This window comes from Oncorhynchus masou, chromosome 25 (assembly GCF_036934945.1).
Source record: "Oncorhynchus masou masou isolate Uvic2021 chromosome 25, UVic_Omas_1.1, whole genome shotgun sequence".
In the NCBI taxonomy this organism is placed as follows: Eukaryota; Metazoa; Chordata; class Actinopteri; order Salmoniformes; family Salmonidae; genus Oncorhynchus; species Oncorhynchus masou.
Window position 1 is genome coordinate 11,165,162 of NC_088236.1, and position 17,584 is coordinate 11,182,745.

At 44.1% G+C, this 17,584-nt stretch overlaps 1 protein-coding gene across 1 annotated transcript in view; it reads right to left on the reverse strand.

Moving 5' to 3' along the window:
• LOC135513779 (heparan sulfate glucosamine 3-O-sulfotransferase 1-like) overlaps positions 1-15,653 on the reverse strand; it is a 26,224-nt gene extending 10,571 nt beyond the window's left edge. The window contains exon 1 of the mRNA XM_064936696.1: positions 14,916-15,653. The gene's annotated coding sequence lies outside the window, so the exon portion shown is untranslated. The remainder of the gene's footprint in view (positions 1-14,915) is intronic.
• Positions 15,654-17,584: the final 1,931 nt, after the last annotated feature.

The window sequence follows — 17,584 nt, forward strand, 5'->3', positions numbered from 1 at the left end:
GGCCTGTAATTTTCATCATAGGTACACTTCAACTACGACAGACAAAATGAGAAAAAAATCCAGAAAATCACATTGTAGGATTTTTAATGAATTTATTTGCAAATTATGGTGGAAAATAAGTATTTGTATGTGTATATATATATATATATCTTTCTTCTTCCATCTCTCTCACAGACTCACTGTGGAATCAGACATTTTTCCATAAACTTCTAATTCTGAAGGTTAAGGCATGAAGTCCCTATGGTGAAGTTAAGAGTTGAGGTTTGGGACAGGGTTAAAACAACAACAACAAACGAGTGGCAAGCAGTGGGATTGAACACGCAGCCCTCGGAGACGCAAGTTGCCCCTAGTGGCCGGCTTTGACGTCATCTTCTGACGTCCTGCTTACTGGGACGGCTGTCTAACTTCGCAGTGGATTTTGAGCGACCAAGCTGCCCTCTCACCAGCACAGACACTGACCTTTAGCATCAATCTGCCCCCGACTGGGTTTCAAACCAGACTATATAGAAAACCTCCACACCAGCCACACAATTCTCTGCCCCCTCTCGTCCTCACTCTCACACACACACACTCCAAACCTCTCCCCCCTCACACAAACACACACACTCCAAACCTCTCCCCCTCACACAAACACACACACACTCCACACCTCTCCTCCCTTCCTGACAGACACCCAGACACCATTTTCCTCTCCCTCCCTGACACCCTTTTCCCCTCCCTCCCAGACACCCTTTTCCCCTCCCAGACACCCTTTTCCCCTCCCTCCCAGACACCCTTTTCCCCTCCCTCCCAGACACCCTTTTCCCCTCCCTCCCAGACACCATTTTCCTCTCCCTCCCAGACACCCTTTTCCCCTCCCAGACACCCTTTTCCCCTCCCACCCAGACACCATTTTCCCCTCCCTCCCTGACACCCTTTTCCCCTCCCTCCCAGACACCCTTTTCCCCTCCCTGACACCCTTTTCCCCTCCCTGACACCCTTTTCCCCTCCCTGACACCCTTTTCCCCTCCCTCCCAGACACCATTTTCCTCTCCCTCCCAGACACCCTTTTCCCCTCCCTCCCAGACACCCTTTTCCCCTCCCTCCCAGACACCCTTTTCCCCTCCCTCCCTGACACCCTTTTCCCCTCCCTCCCAGACACCCTTTTCCCCTCCCTCCCAGACACCCTTTTCCCCTCCCTCCCAGACACCCTTTTCCCCCCTCCCTGACACCCTTTTCCCCTCCCTGACACCCTTTTCCCCTCCCTCCCAGACACCCTTTTCCCCTCCCTCCCAGACACCCTTTTCCCCTCCCTCCCTGACACCCTTTTCCCCTCCCTCCCAGACACCCTTTTCCCCTCCCTCCCAGACACCCTTTTCCCCTCCCTGACACCCTTTTCCCCTCCCTGACACCCTTTTCCCCTCCCTGACACCCTTTTCCCCTCCCTGACACCCTTTTCCCCTCCCTCCCAGACACCCTTTTCCCCTCCCAGACACCCTTTTCCTCTCCCTCCCTGACACCCTTTTCCTCTCCCTCCCTGACACCCTTTTCCCCTCCCCCCCCCCCAGCTGTGTCTTCGCACTTCCAGGTCAATTGTATCAAGCTCTCTCTAGTGTGAGGAGTATGGTGTGTGTGTGTGTGTGTGTGTGTGTGTGTGTGTGTGTGTGTGTGTGTGTGTGTGTGTGTGTGTGTGTGTGTGTGTGTGTGTGTGTGTGTGTGTGTGTGTGTGTGTGACACATTGATAATGAGTAGTATGGTGTATGTGTGACACATTGATAATGACTAGTATGGTGTGTGTGTGTAGCACATTGATAATGAGTGAGTGGTATGGTGTGTGTGTCTGTGTGGCACATTGATAATGAGGTGTGTGTGTGTGTGTGTGTGTGTGTGTGTGTGTGTGTGTGTGTGTGTGTGTGTGTGTGTGTGTGTGTGTGTGTGTGTGTGTGTGACACATTGATAATGAGTAGTATGGTGTATGTGTGACACATTGATAATGAGGAGTATGGTGTGTGTGTGTGTGTGTGTGTGTGTGTGTGTGTGTGTGTGTGTGTGTGTGGCACATTGATAATGAGGGGTATGGTGTGTGTGTGTGTGGCACATTGATAATGAGGAGTATGGTGTGTGTGTGTGTGGCACATTGATAATGAGGAGTATGGTGTGTGTGTGTGTGTGTGTGTGAGAGTGAGAGTAAACAGGAAAGAGGAGAGTGTGTGTGATCTAATTATAGAGGCTTGGCATGCATGGCGTCTGGCTGCAGGCATTGGCATACTGTACACCCCATGCTAATGTCTGGTGTGTCTGGTGTGTGTGTCTGGTGAGTGTGTGTGTGTGTGTTTACATGGCAGGCTGGCACAGAGCTTTATCCAGAGCTTCATTTGAGCCAGATCCTGCCGGAACAAGATTCAGCACCTCTTTGTTTTGGACTGTTTCGTTTCGGAAGGTATTGGGCCGGATCCCTACCGCTCCTGAAAAGTAATTGTTACTTTTTGCAATGTAAAAAGGAAATCAAAAGCAATCAAAGTTAATTCAAGTTGCCTCTGTGCCTGATATTCTAAGATTTGAATCGGATTAGGCTGCCCCGGGTTTATGGTTTGCAAAACATTGTAACCTATATTTGAGACCAACTCTTGGCCATGGCTGTGTGAGTACTGCTGTCTGTCCAATGTCGGTCAAAATAATTCAGAATAGCCTACTACTACACCATGAAAATGGCTGTAATTTAGAAACAGATGATCAATAGTTGCCGAGCTGTGCGTTGCCATCACCAAGGCATAGCCTAGTCGTAAACGCGTGGCAAATCTGTCACAGTATTACAATGGGATCTCCGTGAAAACACAGGTTGGAAACAAAATGGCTCCTGCTGAAAAGAGAAGACTCTAATCTGTCTTCTGTAGGTGAGCAAAATATTTGATCAATTTCCAAATATTGTTTTACATAGTAAGACCGAGAAATATGCTTTCGGTATGAACTATGACCAGCGAGTGACCCCCACATCGGTGGGTGAGTCAGTAAAACTGGATTGCATTTTTAGGACTATAATTTCCTCCTCATATTGTAGCCTACAATATGACTCCACATACCTAGGCCAATGCTATTGATGGATTAATGGTCGTCTTTATGTATCTCAGATTCTCAGTTTGTCAGTGTAGCCTTTCATTTCGATCATTTGTGCGGTATTAAAAAAGATTCTGCCAAAGTCTGCAGTCATGTAAAATGATGTAGAATTGCATGAAATACGTTTATAAAAGTCCACATTCTTCCTGGACCCCAGGCTACTAAGATGTTCCCCTGTGCGCAACTTCTGTAAGTGCCTCTACTCTACTGCTCTATGCCACTACTCAAATGCGATGATACGCATGCAATGCTTTATTATGAAGGTAATTTGTCCCCCCCCCCCCCCTCTCTGGTACCTCAGAGCTCCCCAGGTCCCCCCCTCCGACTCACTTTTTGTTTCAGAAGCTCACGATTAACAAATGAAGCGTCGGCTGTGTGTGTGTGTGTTTGTGTGTGCGCGTGTGTGTGCGCGCGTGTGTGTTACCACAGCTGCTTGCCACATACCTATCTGTGTGCCATTAAGGTTTGGAGAGGTGAGACAGAGGCATCTATTTTCGACTGGCGTTAAGACAGCGCAATTGTCAAACGCACGTTCGTTTGCAATTTAGACCTGTTAAAGCCGGCGCTCTTCTATTTTCAAACACTAGCGCCAGAATCGGTCATTTATCTGTTTTATATGAGGTCGCTTGCGCTGAGGTGGGAGGGGTGGCAATATCTGTTGTGTGTCCTTACATTTTAGCATGCGGCTGGTATGGATATTTAAGACCAAACCTAAAGCTGGTTTTACTGGGGTAACCATATTTGCGGAAAGGTGATTATGGGATGGATTTTGAGAACGCGTATCCAGCCGTGACGCAGTGCCAGTAAATATGCACATAGAACAAGAGAGATGTGCTTTTCATGCCCGTAAACCTCTTATTTAGAAACCTAAAAAAAACTCATGTTTTTCCCCCATTTCGTTTAATTAGATTTTTTTTTTAATTACAAGAATATCCTACCCTCCTCTTAATGAAGGCTGTGTTTTTTTGTCAGGCCCAATGCCATTGCCAAGTACTCAATACTATCGACAAAGGGTTTGGCTCGTGAGAGCTCATTGGAATCTTAAATCACCAAAGCTGTATTAAAAGATCAAGTTTGGCAGCAGCAAAACAGTGAGCAGACATCTCCTATTTATCTATGTTATATTATTATTATGACTTCAGCCAGCTCCTGTTATTATTGTGGATGTGCGTAAAAACCCTCCATGTAGACTAAACTCTATGCCCATCATGGAATGAGAGAGGAGATAATCCGGTAACACTCGTATTTAGAGACATTTAAGTTATTTTCCTGTAACAATTGATTGTTTTCCATTTCTTTGGATTAAAAAAACAAGCCCTTAGTAAGTGACCTTTTCCCTACTATAACGAAAGCTGTCTCAACAGCAATGTGTCTGGCGTCTTGTTTGATATCCTGGACATGCATTAGCCAAGGAGCCTGTCCATAAAAGGTTTCCAAATGGCTCGCAGAGCTTTTGCCGACATGTTATTTTGTTTCATTATTCCCAATTCACAAAGGCCTACCTGCAGTGCGCACCCCATTCGGCTCGTGTCCTTTCCCATTTCCAATCAGTACCTATTGTCTGGTTACCAAAGACGTGCTCCTCCAAACATAGTCTATTCAAATGTTTCTAGTCCGATAACACCATATTTAACGGCAGGCCTAGGCTATATCGTGCTTATTGAGAACGTGCCTCACACATACAATACCAGTTACAGGAGCTAAGTATTTTTTATTTGAGGATAAGTAAGATGCATAAAGGCCTTTTCTCGTCGAAGCCAATTACTAAGCCAATACTGGATGTTGTTGTTTTTTTAGTTAAAAAACAACAACATTTGCCATCACTCAATCCACTTGTTGTTGTTGCCAATGCTTTTCATAAACTGTAGTATCAATCCACAATGGACTATTCTGCCCCCAGACGAACTGAAGTTGAGGGCAATGATTGCCAATAACCTACAGAACTTGAGACAAATGCATGCAGTATTAAGCCAAGGAAAGCCTTGGTTGGCCAGTGTGTAGCCAAGCCCTCAAACTTACAACTTGTTTAATCATCAAAACGTAGCCCTTTCATGCCACCATCAGCTATTGCAGTCATAATAAAAGCTGTGCAAATATAACAAATATTTCTGATCCAGCCCTGGACCTAAAGTTCTGCCTTTTGCTCTCCCCAGTGAACGTTTCTCCACTGGATGCAGACCTGAACTGATGGACAGAGGAAGCTCGACCAACCAGCTCTCACAGTCTCCCTTCAAAATGAGATGTTTATCCATGTTTCTCAGACATCAAATTTCGAAGTTGGAGGGTTTTGATTGACCAAGCAAAATGGCTTTACCACCTCTTCTCTCCCCTCCCCCCCCTGTCTCTCCTTACCTCTCCCCTTCCTCCCCCCTTCTCCCCTTACCTCTCCCCTTCCCCCTCATCTCCCCTCCCCCATCTCCCCTTACCTCTCCCCTTCCTCCCCCGTCTCCCCCTTACCTCTCCCCTTCCTCCCCCGTCTCCCCTTACCTCTCCCCTCTTCTCCCCCCGTTTCCCCTTACCTCTCCCCCTCTTCCCCCGTCTCCCCTTACCTCTCCCCCTCTTCCCCCCGTCTCCCCTTACCTCTCCACTTCCTCCCCCATCTCACCTTACCTCCCCCCCCCTTCCCCCTCTCCCCTTACCTCTCCCCTCCCTCTTCCCCCCGTCTCCCCTTACCTCTCCACTTCCTCCCCCCCCATCTCACCCTTACCTCCCCCCTTCTCCCCTTACCTCTCCCCTCTTCCCCCCCCCATCTCCCCTTACCTCTCCCCTCTTCCCCCGTCTCCCCTTACCTCTCCCCTTCCTCCCCCCATCTCACCTTACTTCCCCCCGTCTCCCCTTACCTCTCCCCTTCCTCCCCCCATCTCACCTTACCTCCCCCCTTCTCCCCTTACCTCTCCCCTCCCTCCCCCGTCTCCCCTTACCTCTCCCCTCCCTCCCCCGTCTCCCCTTACCTCTCCCCTCCTACCCCGTCTCCCCTCCCCCCGTCTCTCCTTACCTCTCCCTTCTCCCCCTGTCTCCCCTTCCTCCCCTTCCCCCCCGTCTCCCCTTACCTCTCCCCTCCTCCCCCCGTCTCCCCTTCCCCCCCCTGTCTCCCCTTCCTCCCCCCCCGTCTCCCCCCCCCCCGTCTCCCCTCCCCTCGTCTCTCATTACCTCTCCCCTCTTCCCCCGTCTCCCCTTACCTCTCCCCTTCCTCCCCCTTCTCCCCTTATCTCTCCCCCTTCCTCCACCCGTCTCCCCTTCCTCCCCCCGTCTCCCCTTACCTCTCCCCTTCCTCCCCCGTGTCCCCTTATCTCTCCCCTTCCTCCCCCGTCTCCCCCCCCCCCCACCGTCTCCCCTTACCTCTCCCCTTCCTCCCCCTCCGGTACCCTCCGGTACCGCTTGCCGTGTGGTAGCAGAGAAAACAGTCCCTGACTTGGGTAGCTGGAATCTTTGACAATTTTAGGGTCTTCCTCTGACACCGCCTGGTATAAAGGTCCTGGATGGCAGAGAGTTCAGCCCCAGTGATGTACCTTCTGCAGCGCTTTGCGGTCAGATGCCGAGCAGTTGCCATACCAGGCGGTGATGCAGCCAGTCAAGATGCTCTCTTCCTGAGGTGGAAGAGGCATTGTTTTGCCCTCTTCACAGCTGTGTTGGTGTGTTTGGACCGTGATAGGTCCTTAGTGATGTGGACATGGAGCAACTTGAAGCTCTGAACCCGCTCTTCAGCTTTCCATTTTCTGTAGTCCATGATAAGCTCCGTTGTCTTTCCCAAATTGAGGGAGAGGTTGTTGTTCTGGCACAGGGCCAGTGTTACCGGGGACCTGTCCCGCCATACCCTACCTCCTTGCCCGTTGATCATTTAGTTGACTGAGATGCACACCTGGGGTGGCAGGGTAGCCTGGAGGTTAGAGCGTTGGACTAGTAACTGGAAGGTTGCAAGTTCAAACCCCCGAGCTGACAAGGTACAAATCCGTTGTTCTGCCCCTGAACAAGGCAGTTAACCCACTGTTCCTAGGCCATCATTGGAAATAAGAATTTGTTCTTAACCTCTTACACTTATGGTGGCGCTATTTCATTTTTGGAAGAAAAACGTTCCCGTTTTAAACAAGATATTTTGTCACAAAAAGATGCTCGACTATGCATATAATTGCTACTGTTCGAAAGAAAACACTCTGACGTGTCCAGAAATACAAATATCTTCTCTGTGCGTGCCCTTTAACGTGAGCTTCAGGCAAAACCAAGATGACTTGGCATCCAGGAAATGACAAGGATTTTTGAGGCTCTGTCTTTCATGATCTCCTTATATGGCTGTGAACGCAAGACGAATGAGTCTGCCCTTTCTGTCGTTTCCCCAAGGTGTCTGCAGCATTGTGACGTATTTGTAGGCAGATCGTTGGAAGATTGACCATAAGAGACCACATTTACCACGTGTCTGCCCGGTGTCCTGCGCCGAAATTGGTGCGCAAAGTCACCTGCCAGTATTTTTCCATGGGGCACAGAGAGAAAGCAAGCTTCCATGAACTGCATGTCAATGAAGAGATATGTGAAAAAACACCTTGAGGATTGATTCCAAACAACGTTTGCCATGTTTCGGTCGATATTATGTAGTTAATCCGGAAAAAGTTTCACGTTGTAGGTGACTGCATTTTCGGTTCGTTTCGGTAGCCAGGCGCAATGTAGAAAACGGTGCGATTTCTCCTACACACAGACGCTTTCAGGAAACACTGCGCATTTGGTATGTGGCTGGGAGTCTCCTCATTGAAAACATCAGAAGCTCTTCAAAGGTAAATGATTTTATTTATTTGGTTATCTGGCTTTTGTGAAAATGTTGCGTGCTACATGCTACACAAAATGCTATGCTAGCTTTGCATACTCTTACACAAATTAGTCAATTTCTATGGTTCAAAAGCATATTTTGAAAATCTGAGATGACAGTGTTGTTAAGAAAAGGCTAAGCTTGAGAGCAAACGCATTATTTTAATTTTATTTGCGATTTTCAGAAATCGTTAACGTTGCGTTATGCTAATGAGCCTGAGGCTTAGTCACAATCCCGGATCCGGGATGGGGAGTTTCAAGAGGTTAACTGACTTGCCTAGTTAAATAAATAAATAAATAGACAGATAAAGCATCCGAGATAAAGCATCTGTCTCCGTATGTGTAGACCATGCATCTGATACTGTCTGAACAAAAGGAGTATGGCATGTCATACCTTTTCTGGCCAGACAGCATCAGATACATTGGCTACATATAGTAAGACAGAGGGGCGCTGTTTCACTCGCTAATTTTAGCAGAGAGGAAGAGGTGAGATGGCTCACTCTTGCCAAAATCTGTCCTGAATAAGTCCATTTGCATTTCTATGGGCATAATATCTAGACCTAAGCTTTTTGCCTGCATTCCCGCCTTGAGGACAACGACTCACATTGTTAGGGTGGAGACATGAGCCTCTCATCATTATTTACAGATCTCTGGTTTCAGCTACTCACGAATTAGAAAGGAAAGTTGCCGGGTGCATAGTGCACCGTTAAGATGCTGGCTTCCACTAAAGTAAATTGATGTTTTGCCAAAATTATATAATTACTCCTGTCTAAATACAATCATTCAAAATACTTCACCAGAGAGCTTGACTTAGCTGTGGATTGTTTCAAATCACAAGTGCGCAGGCCTAGGTCTATTTGGGCAGCGCACGTTGCTGATTATTGAAAAGCATCTAAAATGTGGGAAGAAAATGTGTCTGGAGTATAATTTAAAATGTTGAGACAAGACGAAGAAGATATTATTATTATTATAAACAGAGTAGAAGAAGAAGACATTATTATAAACAGAGTAGAAGAAGAAGAGGAGGACATTATTATAAACAGAGTAGAAGAAGAAGAGGATATTATTATAAACAGAGTAGAAGAAGAAGAAGACATTATTATTATTATAAACAGAGTAGAAGAAGAAGAAGACATTATTATAAACAGAGTAGAAGAAGAAGAAGAGGATATTATTATAAACAGAGTAAAAGAAGAAGAGGATATTATTATAAACAGAGTAGAAGAAGAAGAAGACATTATTATAAACAGAGTAGAAGAAGAAGAGGATATTATTATAAACAGAGTAGAAGAAGAAGAGGATATTATTATAAACAGAGTAGAAGAAGAAGAGGATATTATTATAAACAGAGTAGAAGAAGAAGAGGATTTTATTATAAACAGAGTAGTAGAAGAAGAGGATATTATTATAAACAGAGTAGTAGAAGAAGAGGATATTATTATAAACAGAGTAGAAGAAGAAGAAGACATTATTATAAACAGAGTAGAAGAAGAAGAGGATATTATTATAAACAGAGTAGAAGAAGAAGAAGACATTATTATAAACAGAGTAGTATTATAAACAGAGTAGAAGAAGATATTATTATAAACAGAGTAGAAGAAGAAGAGGATATTATTATAAACAGAGTAGAAGAAGAAGAGGACATTATTATAAACAGAGTAGAAGAAGAAGAGGACATTATTATAAACAGAGTAGAAGAAGAAGAGGACATTATTATAAACAGAGTAGAAGAAGAAGAAGAGGACATTATTATAAACAGAGTAGAAGAAGAAGAAGACATTATTATAAACAGAGTAGAAGAAGAAGAGGATATTATTATAAACAGAGTAGTAGAAGAATTGGACATTATTATAAACAGAGTAGAAGAAGAAGAAGAGGACATTATTATAAACAGAGTAGTAGAAGGATATATTATTATTATTGTTATGAACAGAGTAGCAGAAGGGTATGTGAAGTGTGAAAGTGTCTGTGTGTGAGTGGCATCAATATGCATGTGTGTGTTTTGTGTGTATGAGCGCATGTAGTGTGCGTGTGTGTATGTGTTGGAGTGTGTGTGTATGTGTTGGAGTGTGTGTGTGTGTGTATGAGCCTCATGTAGTGTGCGTGTGTGTATGTGTTGGAGTGTGTGTGTGTGTGTGTGTGTGTATGAGCGCATGTAGTGTGTATGTGTTGGTGTGTGTGTGTGTGTATGAGCGCATGTAGTGTGTGTGTGTGTGTATGTGTTGGAGTGTGTGTATTTGTGTGTGTGTGTGTGTGTGTGTTGTAGTGTGTGTATGTGTTGTAGTGTGTGTATGTGTTGGAGTGTATGTATGTGTTGGAGTGTGTGTGTGTGTGTTGGAGTGTGTGTGTGTGTTGGAGTGTGTGTGTGTATGTGTTGGAGTGTGTGTGTGTGTGTTGGGGTGTGTGTGTGTGTGTGTTGGAGTGTGTGTATGTGTTGGAGTGTGTGTGTGTGTGTATGTGTTGGAGTGTGTGTGTGTGTGTGTTGGAGTGTGTGTATGTGTTGGAGTGTGTGTGTGTGTGTTGGTGTGTGTGTGTGTGTTTGAGTGTGTGTATGTATTGAAGTGTGTGTGTGTGTGTGTTGGAGTGTGTGTGTGTTGGAGTGTGCATAGAGCCAGTGCAAAGGAGTCAGTGCAAAACAACTAAGATAAATAAATAAATGATAAAAGTTGATAAATTGTGCTGATACGCAGAGTAGACAACCTGCTACACTTGTGAGAAACAAGTTTCGGCTTAGTTTTGCTTTATGTGAGCAATGAGCATGTGTGTGGTTTCTCTGTCCTGATAACGTGGAGGGAGCCGCCTGAGCACGCCAACCTGCTGAGTTGATACAATGTTGCACTTCACTAGAGATAGCTCAAGTCAAGACAGATAGAAAGGGAGGCAGATAGGCAGAGTAGAGAGATGAACCTGTATTTCCATCAGGATATTTTCTACTGTTTTGGTTTGTTGGTTTTTCGGCCTATATATTTTACTTAGCTGACTCTAATACTACTGCATTGGCCTATAGCTATCTGTGAGTTCCATTCTCAAATGTTTTTAGCCACACAATGGATCGCGGTGTATCAATGTGTCCAGGTGTCAAAGGGTGTTGTTCTTGCATTATTTGAATTTTAACTTTTAGATTTTTATCATTTTTTTATTCAGATTTTTATAATGAACCACCTAACATAAAAAATAAAAAACTTTACAAAACTAAAACGTTATTGAAATTAAACTGTTCTATAAAAATGCGCAAACAGTTTGGTAGAATAAATTGTAAACTTCCCCAAACTATAAACTCAGGAGCTGTCTATGGTCTTCATTATAACGCCTGTTAACAATGGGTCCACCTATATAAAGATTACTGGGAGTTTATATATGGAGTGTGTGACTTTATTTTTATAGGTAACATGATGTACAAAAAAGTTAAGATCAGCTCAAAATATTACACAAAATAGAACTGGTCAGGAGCCTGTAAAACTGCCAGCATTCCCTCCCCTCTCTATATTTCCCAGTCTATCGCTCCCCTCTCTGGAGATAGAGAGTGGAGAGAGAGAGAGAGGGTGAGATAGAGAGTGGAGAGAGAGAGAGAGGGGGGAAATAGAGAGTGGAGAGAGAGAGGGGGACATAGAGAGTGGAGAGAGAGAGAGGGGGGAAATAGAGTGGAGAGAGAGAGAGGGGGAAATAGAGAGTGGAGAGAGAGAGAGGAGGAAATAGAGAGTGGAGAGGTCGAGAGGGGGACATAGAGAGTGGAGAGATAGAGAGGGAAATAGAGAGTAGAGAGAGAGGGGGGGAAATAGAGAGTGGAGATAGAGAGGGGGAAATAGAGAGTGGAGAGAGAGGGGGAAATTGAGAGTGGAGAGAGAGGGAAATAGAGAGTGGAGAGAGAAAGGGGGAAATAGAGAGTGGAGATAAGAGAGGGGGAAATAGAGAGTGGAGAGAGAGAGGGGGAAATAGAGAGTGGAGAGATAGAGAGGGGGAAATATAGAGTGGAGTGAGTGGATAACAGAGTGTTTACTACCCTGGAGTTATGATTAACTAACAGTGTTTACTACCCAGGAGTTATGATTAACTAACAGAGTGTTTCTACCCTGGAGTTATGATTAACTAACAGAGTGTTTACTACCCTGGAGTTGTGATTAACTAACAGAGTGTTTACTACCCTGGAGTTGTGATTAACTAACAGAGTGTTTACTACCCTGGAGTTGTGATTAACTAACAGAGTGTTTACTACCCTGGAGTTGTGATTAACTAACAGAGTGTTTCTACCCTGGAGTTGTGATTAACTAACAGAGTGTTTACTACCCTGGAGTTGTGATTAACTAACAGAGTGTTTCTACCCTGGAGTTGTGATTAACTAACAGAGTGTTTCTACCCTGGAGTTGTGATTAACTAACATAGTGTTTCTACCCTGGAGTTGTGATTAACTAACATAGTGTTTCTACCCTGGAGTTGTGATTAACTAACATAGTGTTTCTACCCTGGAGTTGTGATTAACTAACATAGTGTTTCTACCCTGGAGTTGTGATTAACTAACATAGTGTTTCTACCCTGGAGTTGTGATTAACTAACAGAGTGTTTCTACCCTGGAGTTGTGATTAACTAACATAGTGTTTCTACCCTGGAGTTATGATTAACTAACATAGTGTTTCTACCCTGGAGTTGTGATTAACTAACATAGTGTTTCTACCCTGGAGTTATGATTAACTAACATAGTGTTTCTACCCTGGAGTTGTGATTAACTAACATAGTGTTTCTACCCTGGAGTTATGATTAACTAACAGAGTGTTTCTACCCTGGAGTTGTGATTAACTAACAGAGTGTTTACTACCCAGGAGTTATGATTAACTAACAGAGTGTTTACTACCCTGGAGTTGTGATTAACTAACAGAGTGTTTACTACCCTGGAGTTATGATTAACTAACAGAGTGTTTACTACCCTGGAGTTGTGATTAACTAACAGTGTTTACTAACAGAGTGTTTACTACCCTGGAGTTATGATTAACTAACAGAGTGTTTACTAACAGAGTGTTTACTACCCTGGAGTTATGATTAACTAACATAGTGTTTCTACCCTGGAGTTGTGATTAACTAACATAGTGTTTCTACCCTGGAGTTATGATTAACTAACAGAGTGTTTCTACCCTGGAGTTGTGATTAACTAACAGAGTGTTTACTACCCTGGAGTTATGATTAACTAACAGAGTGTTTCTACCCTGGAGTTATGATTAACTAACAGAGTGTTTACTACCCTGGAGTTGTGATTAACTAACAGAGTGTTTCTACCCTGGAGTTATGATTAACTAACAGAGTGTTTCTACCCTGGAGTTGTGATTAACTAACAGAGTGTTTACTAACAGAGTGTTTACTACCCTGGAGTTATGATTAACTAACAGAGTGTTTACTAACAGAGTGTTTACTACCCTGGAGTTATGATTAACTAACATAGTGTTTCTACCCTGGAGTTGTGATTAACTAACATAGTGTTTCTACCCTGGAGTTATGATTAACTAACATAGTGTTTCTACCCTGGAGTTATGATTAACTAACATAGTGTTTCTACCCTGGAGTTATGATTAACTAACATAGTGTTTCTACCCTGGAGTTATGATTAACTAACAGAGTGTTTCTACCCTGGAGTTGTGATTAACTAACAGAGTGTTTCTACCCTGGAGTTGTGATTAACTAACAGAGTGTTTACTAACAGAGTGTTTACTACCCTGGAGTTATGATTAACTAACAGAGTGTTTCTACCCTGGAGTTGTGATTAACTAACAGAGTGTTTACTACCCTGGAGTTGTGATTAACTAACAGTGTTTACTAACAGAGTGTTTACTACCCTGGAGTTATGATTAACTAACAGAGTGTTTCTACCCTGGAGTTGTGATTAACTAACAGAGTGTTTACTACCCTGGAGTTGTGATTAACTAACAGAGTGTTTACTAACAGAGTGTTTACTACCCTGGAGTTATGATTAACTAACAGAGTGTTTCTACCCTGGAGTTGTGATTAACTAACAGAGTGTTTACTACCCTGGAGTTGTGATTAACTAACAGTGTTTACTAACAGAGTGTTTACTACCCTGGAGTTATGATTAACTAACAGAGTGTTTACTAACAGAGTGTTTACTACCCTGGAGTTATGATTAACTAACATAGTGTTTCTACCCTGGAGTTGTGATTAACTAACATAGTGTTTCTACCCTGGAGTTATGATTAACTAACAGAGTGTTTCTACCCTGGAGTTGTGATTAACTAACAGAGTGTTTACTACCCTGGAGTTGTGATTAACTAACAGAGTGTTTACTACCCTGGAGTTATGATTAACTAACAGAGTGTTTCTACCCTGGAGTTATGATTAACTAACAGAGTGTTTCTACCCTGGAGTTGTGATTAACTAACAGAGTGTTTACTACCCTGGAGTTGTGATTAACTAACAGAGTGTTTACTACCCTGGAGTTGTGATTAACTAACAGAGTGTTTCTACCCTGGAGTTATGATTAACTAACAGAGTGTTTACTACCCTGGAGTTGTGATTAACTAACAGAGTGTTTACTACCCTGGAGTTATGATTAACTAACAGAGTGTTTCTACCCTGGAGTTATGATTAACTAACAGAGTGTTTACTACCCTGGAGTTGTGATTAACTAACAGAGTGTTTACTACATGCCACAACACATTTTGCAAGTCCTTGACTACCTGTTTATCCACATACCACAACTCTTCCACCAACTGTTGCCAAACAGACCATATCAGTAACCTCTCTCTCTCGCATGCACACACACACACACACACACACACACACACACACACACACACACACACACACACACACACACACACACACACACACACACACACACACACACACACACACACACACACACATACGGTATGACTCTCAGAACAAACCGACATTCACAGACCACTTCCTCTGAGGGGAAGAGTTAAAAAAGCGATAGAGAGAGAAAGTGAGACCAGAAGAGTGGGTGAGAGATTCAGTGTATGAATAAGAGACATACTGTAAGGAGAGAGAGAGTGAGGACTCACCTGAGTCACTGGGACTTCGGTCTGGTGTTCCTCTTGTCTCTTCCTCTTTCTGTGGCTTCCTCTGTCTTCCTACTCTTTTTCTCTCCACTGTGTCTGGTCTCTTCTCTCCAGTCCTCTGTGTCTGGTCTCTTCTCTCTAGTCCTCTGTGTCTGGTCTCTTCTCTCTAGTCCTCTGTGTCTGGTCTCTTCTCTCCAGTCCTCTGTGTCTGGTCTCTTCTCTCCAGTCCTCTGTGTCTGGTCTCTTCTCTCTAGTCCTCTGTGTCTGGTCTCTTCTCTCCAGTCCTCTGTGTCTGGTCTCTTCTCTCTACTCCTCTGTGTCTGGTCTCTTCTCTCCAGTCCTCTGTGTCTGGTCTCTTCTCTCCAGTCCTCTGTGTCCTTTCTCTTCTCTCCACTCCTCTGTGTCTGGTCTCTTCTCTCCAGTCCTCTGTGTCTGGTCTCTTCTCTCCAGTCCTCTGTGTCTGGTCTCTTCTCTCCAGTCTTCTGTGTCTGGTCTCTTCTCTCCAGTCCTCTGTGTCTGGTCTCTTCTCTCCAGTCCTCTGTGTCTGGTCTCTTCTTAAAGCCTCTGATAAAATCCAAGTGGTAGATGTCTCTGTTATTTGTGAGCTGCTTGTCCCGCTATGCTAAGGAGTGGTGTCTGTGAGTGTGTGTGTATGTGTGTGTGTCACGTGCGTCTCTGGTTCTGTGTCAAAAAGAGAGAATGAGTGAGAGTGTATGTGACTTTGCTTTGCGGTTGACTGAGTGAGAGAGAGAGCAAACACATAAACCCCTTAGGGAAATTCCTAGTCCTGCCTCCTCCTCCCCTCCTCTTCCACCGGCCCCTCCTCCTCTCGCTCCATCAACCCCTCTCTCCCTTTCTTCTCTCTGATTTATAAAAAATAACGTTCTAACACCTTGAAGGAACATAGAACATAACATTCTAACACCTTGAAGGAACATAGAACATAACGTTCGAAGACCTTGAAGGAACATAGAACATAACGTTCGAACACCTTGAAGGAACATAGAACATAACACCCCCCTACAATGAGGCGGTATAAATCAAGGAAAAACAACTCAAATATATTGTTTCTATTTCACATTTCCCTCTCATACATACCCAGTCATCACCAGGACTTGAGATGTAATTTGTGAAGACATTTTGAAACATTGTGTTGGAAAGTGAGGACGTGTCTTTAAAAAACAAGGTTCTGAAGGTTTTTCTTTCCTTAATAAATAACATTTAAATCTTTGGGCGACGCAAGTACATCTTAGCCCTTTGTGTATTTTCCTTGATTTGTGTAAGCAATGTATTATCACTAGGAATTATTGTAGAATAGACGAACGCAGAAAAAGCACTGAGTCCACCTCACATTACAATGAGACATCACCAGTGTACTTGTTGAAATGCTCAAGTTTATACAGACAACTGAGTGTACAAAACATTAGGAACATCTTCTCTTTCCATAGACTGACCAGGTGAATCCAGGTGGAAGCTGATCCCTTATTGATGTCACCAGTGTAGATGAAGGGGAGGAGGCAGGTTGAAGAAGAATGTTAAAGCTGTGAGACAATTGAGACATGTATTGTGTATGTGTGCCACTCATAGTGTGAATGGGCCAGACAAAAGATTAAACATGGTCCAGCATTCCTGTGGACCTCTTTCAACACCTCGTAGAGTCCTGGCCCTGACTAGTTGAGGCTGTTCTGAGGGCAAAGGGGGTTGCAAGTCAATAGTAGGAAGGTGTTCCTAATGTTTTGTACACTCACTGGACTCTATTAGAACTTGGCGTCAGGAATGCGTCTAGAATAGAACTATAAGATGAATCAAAATCTGGTTGGTTGGCGGTTGGTACCTGGGACACGAACAGTACATATAAACTGTATGTGTTCAGCGTAAATCTGATTTGGATTAAATCATTTTCTTAAAATAGCCTTATTACTATAATTTTATATTATCAAATATATTATATGTAAAAGTACAAGCATGGAAGAAACAAGCTATTTAATACAACACATCTCTTCAAGAGACCAATCTAACCATGAAACCTTGAGAAAAGACCTTGTATTGGAAGGGTCTCGTCAGAGCTTTTAGTGTTCAGTTTACAGTGTTCAGATTACAGTGTTCAGTTTTATTCCCATAATCTACTCTAGATGCAGATACTGTACATACCACATATAATATACCCCATTTAGTGAATAGTCCCAATACTGAATCTGAAATGACTGGAGACAGAGGAGTGGAGGATATGAAGATATGAGGGAAGTGGGATATGGAAAATATAGACCCCCTGCTATTCAACATATCCAGAAATAATCCCCCTTCCCCACCTCCCCCCAACCCCGATACCCACTTTATCTGCTGCATATGCCCTTTTCAACAGTTATATTAGTCTCCATCTCTATGTTACTGCTCTGTGCTCGCTCTCTCTCTCCCTCTCTCTGTGGGGGGTAGGTAGATAGATTTTCTGCCCCCCTGTCGAGGTTCTCTGTGGGGGGTGCACTTCACCGAGCAATCCTGCTCCCCTCCTAAACCCCTGGGACCCTCATCCCCCTTTCCACTTCTTCCTCTCGTCCCTCGTTCAGCTCATCCTCCCTCCCTCTGATCCCCCTCGGTCCCCCCCTCCCCTCGCTTCCTCCCTCGTTAGTTTATCATCTTATTCCCCCCTTGTGATGCTCCAGCTAACTACAGCT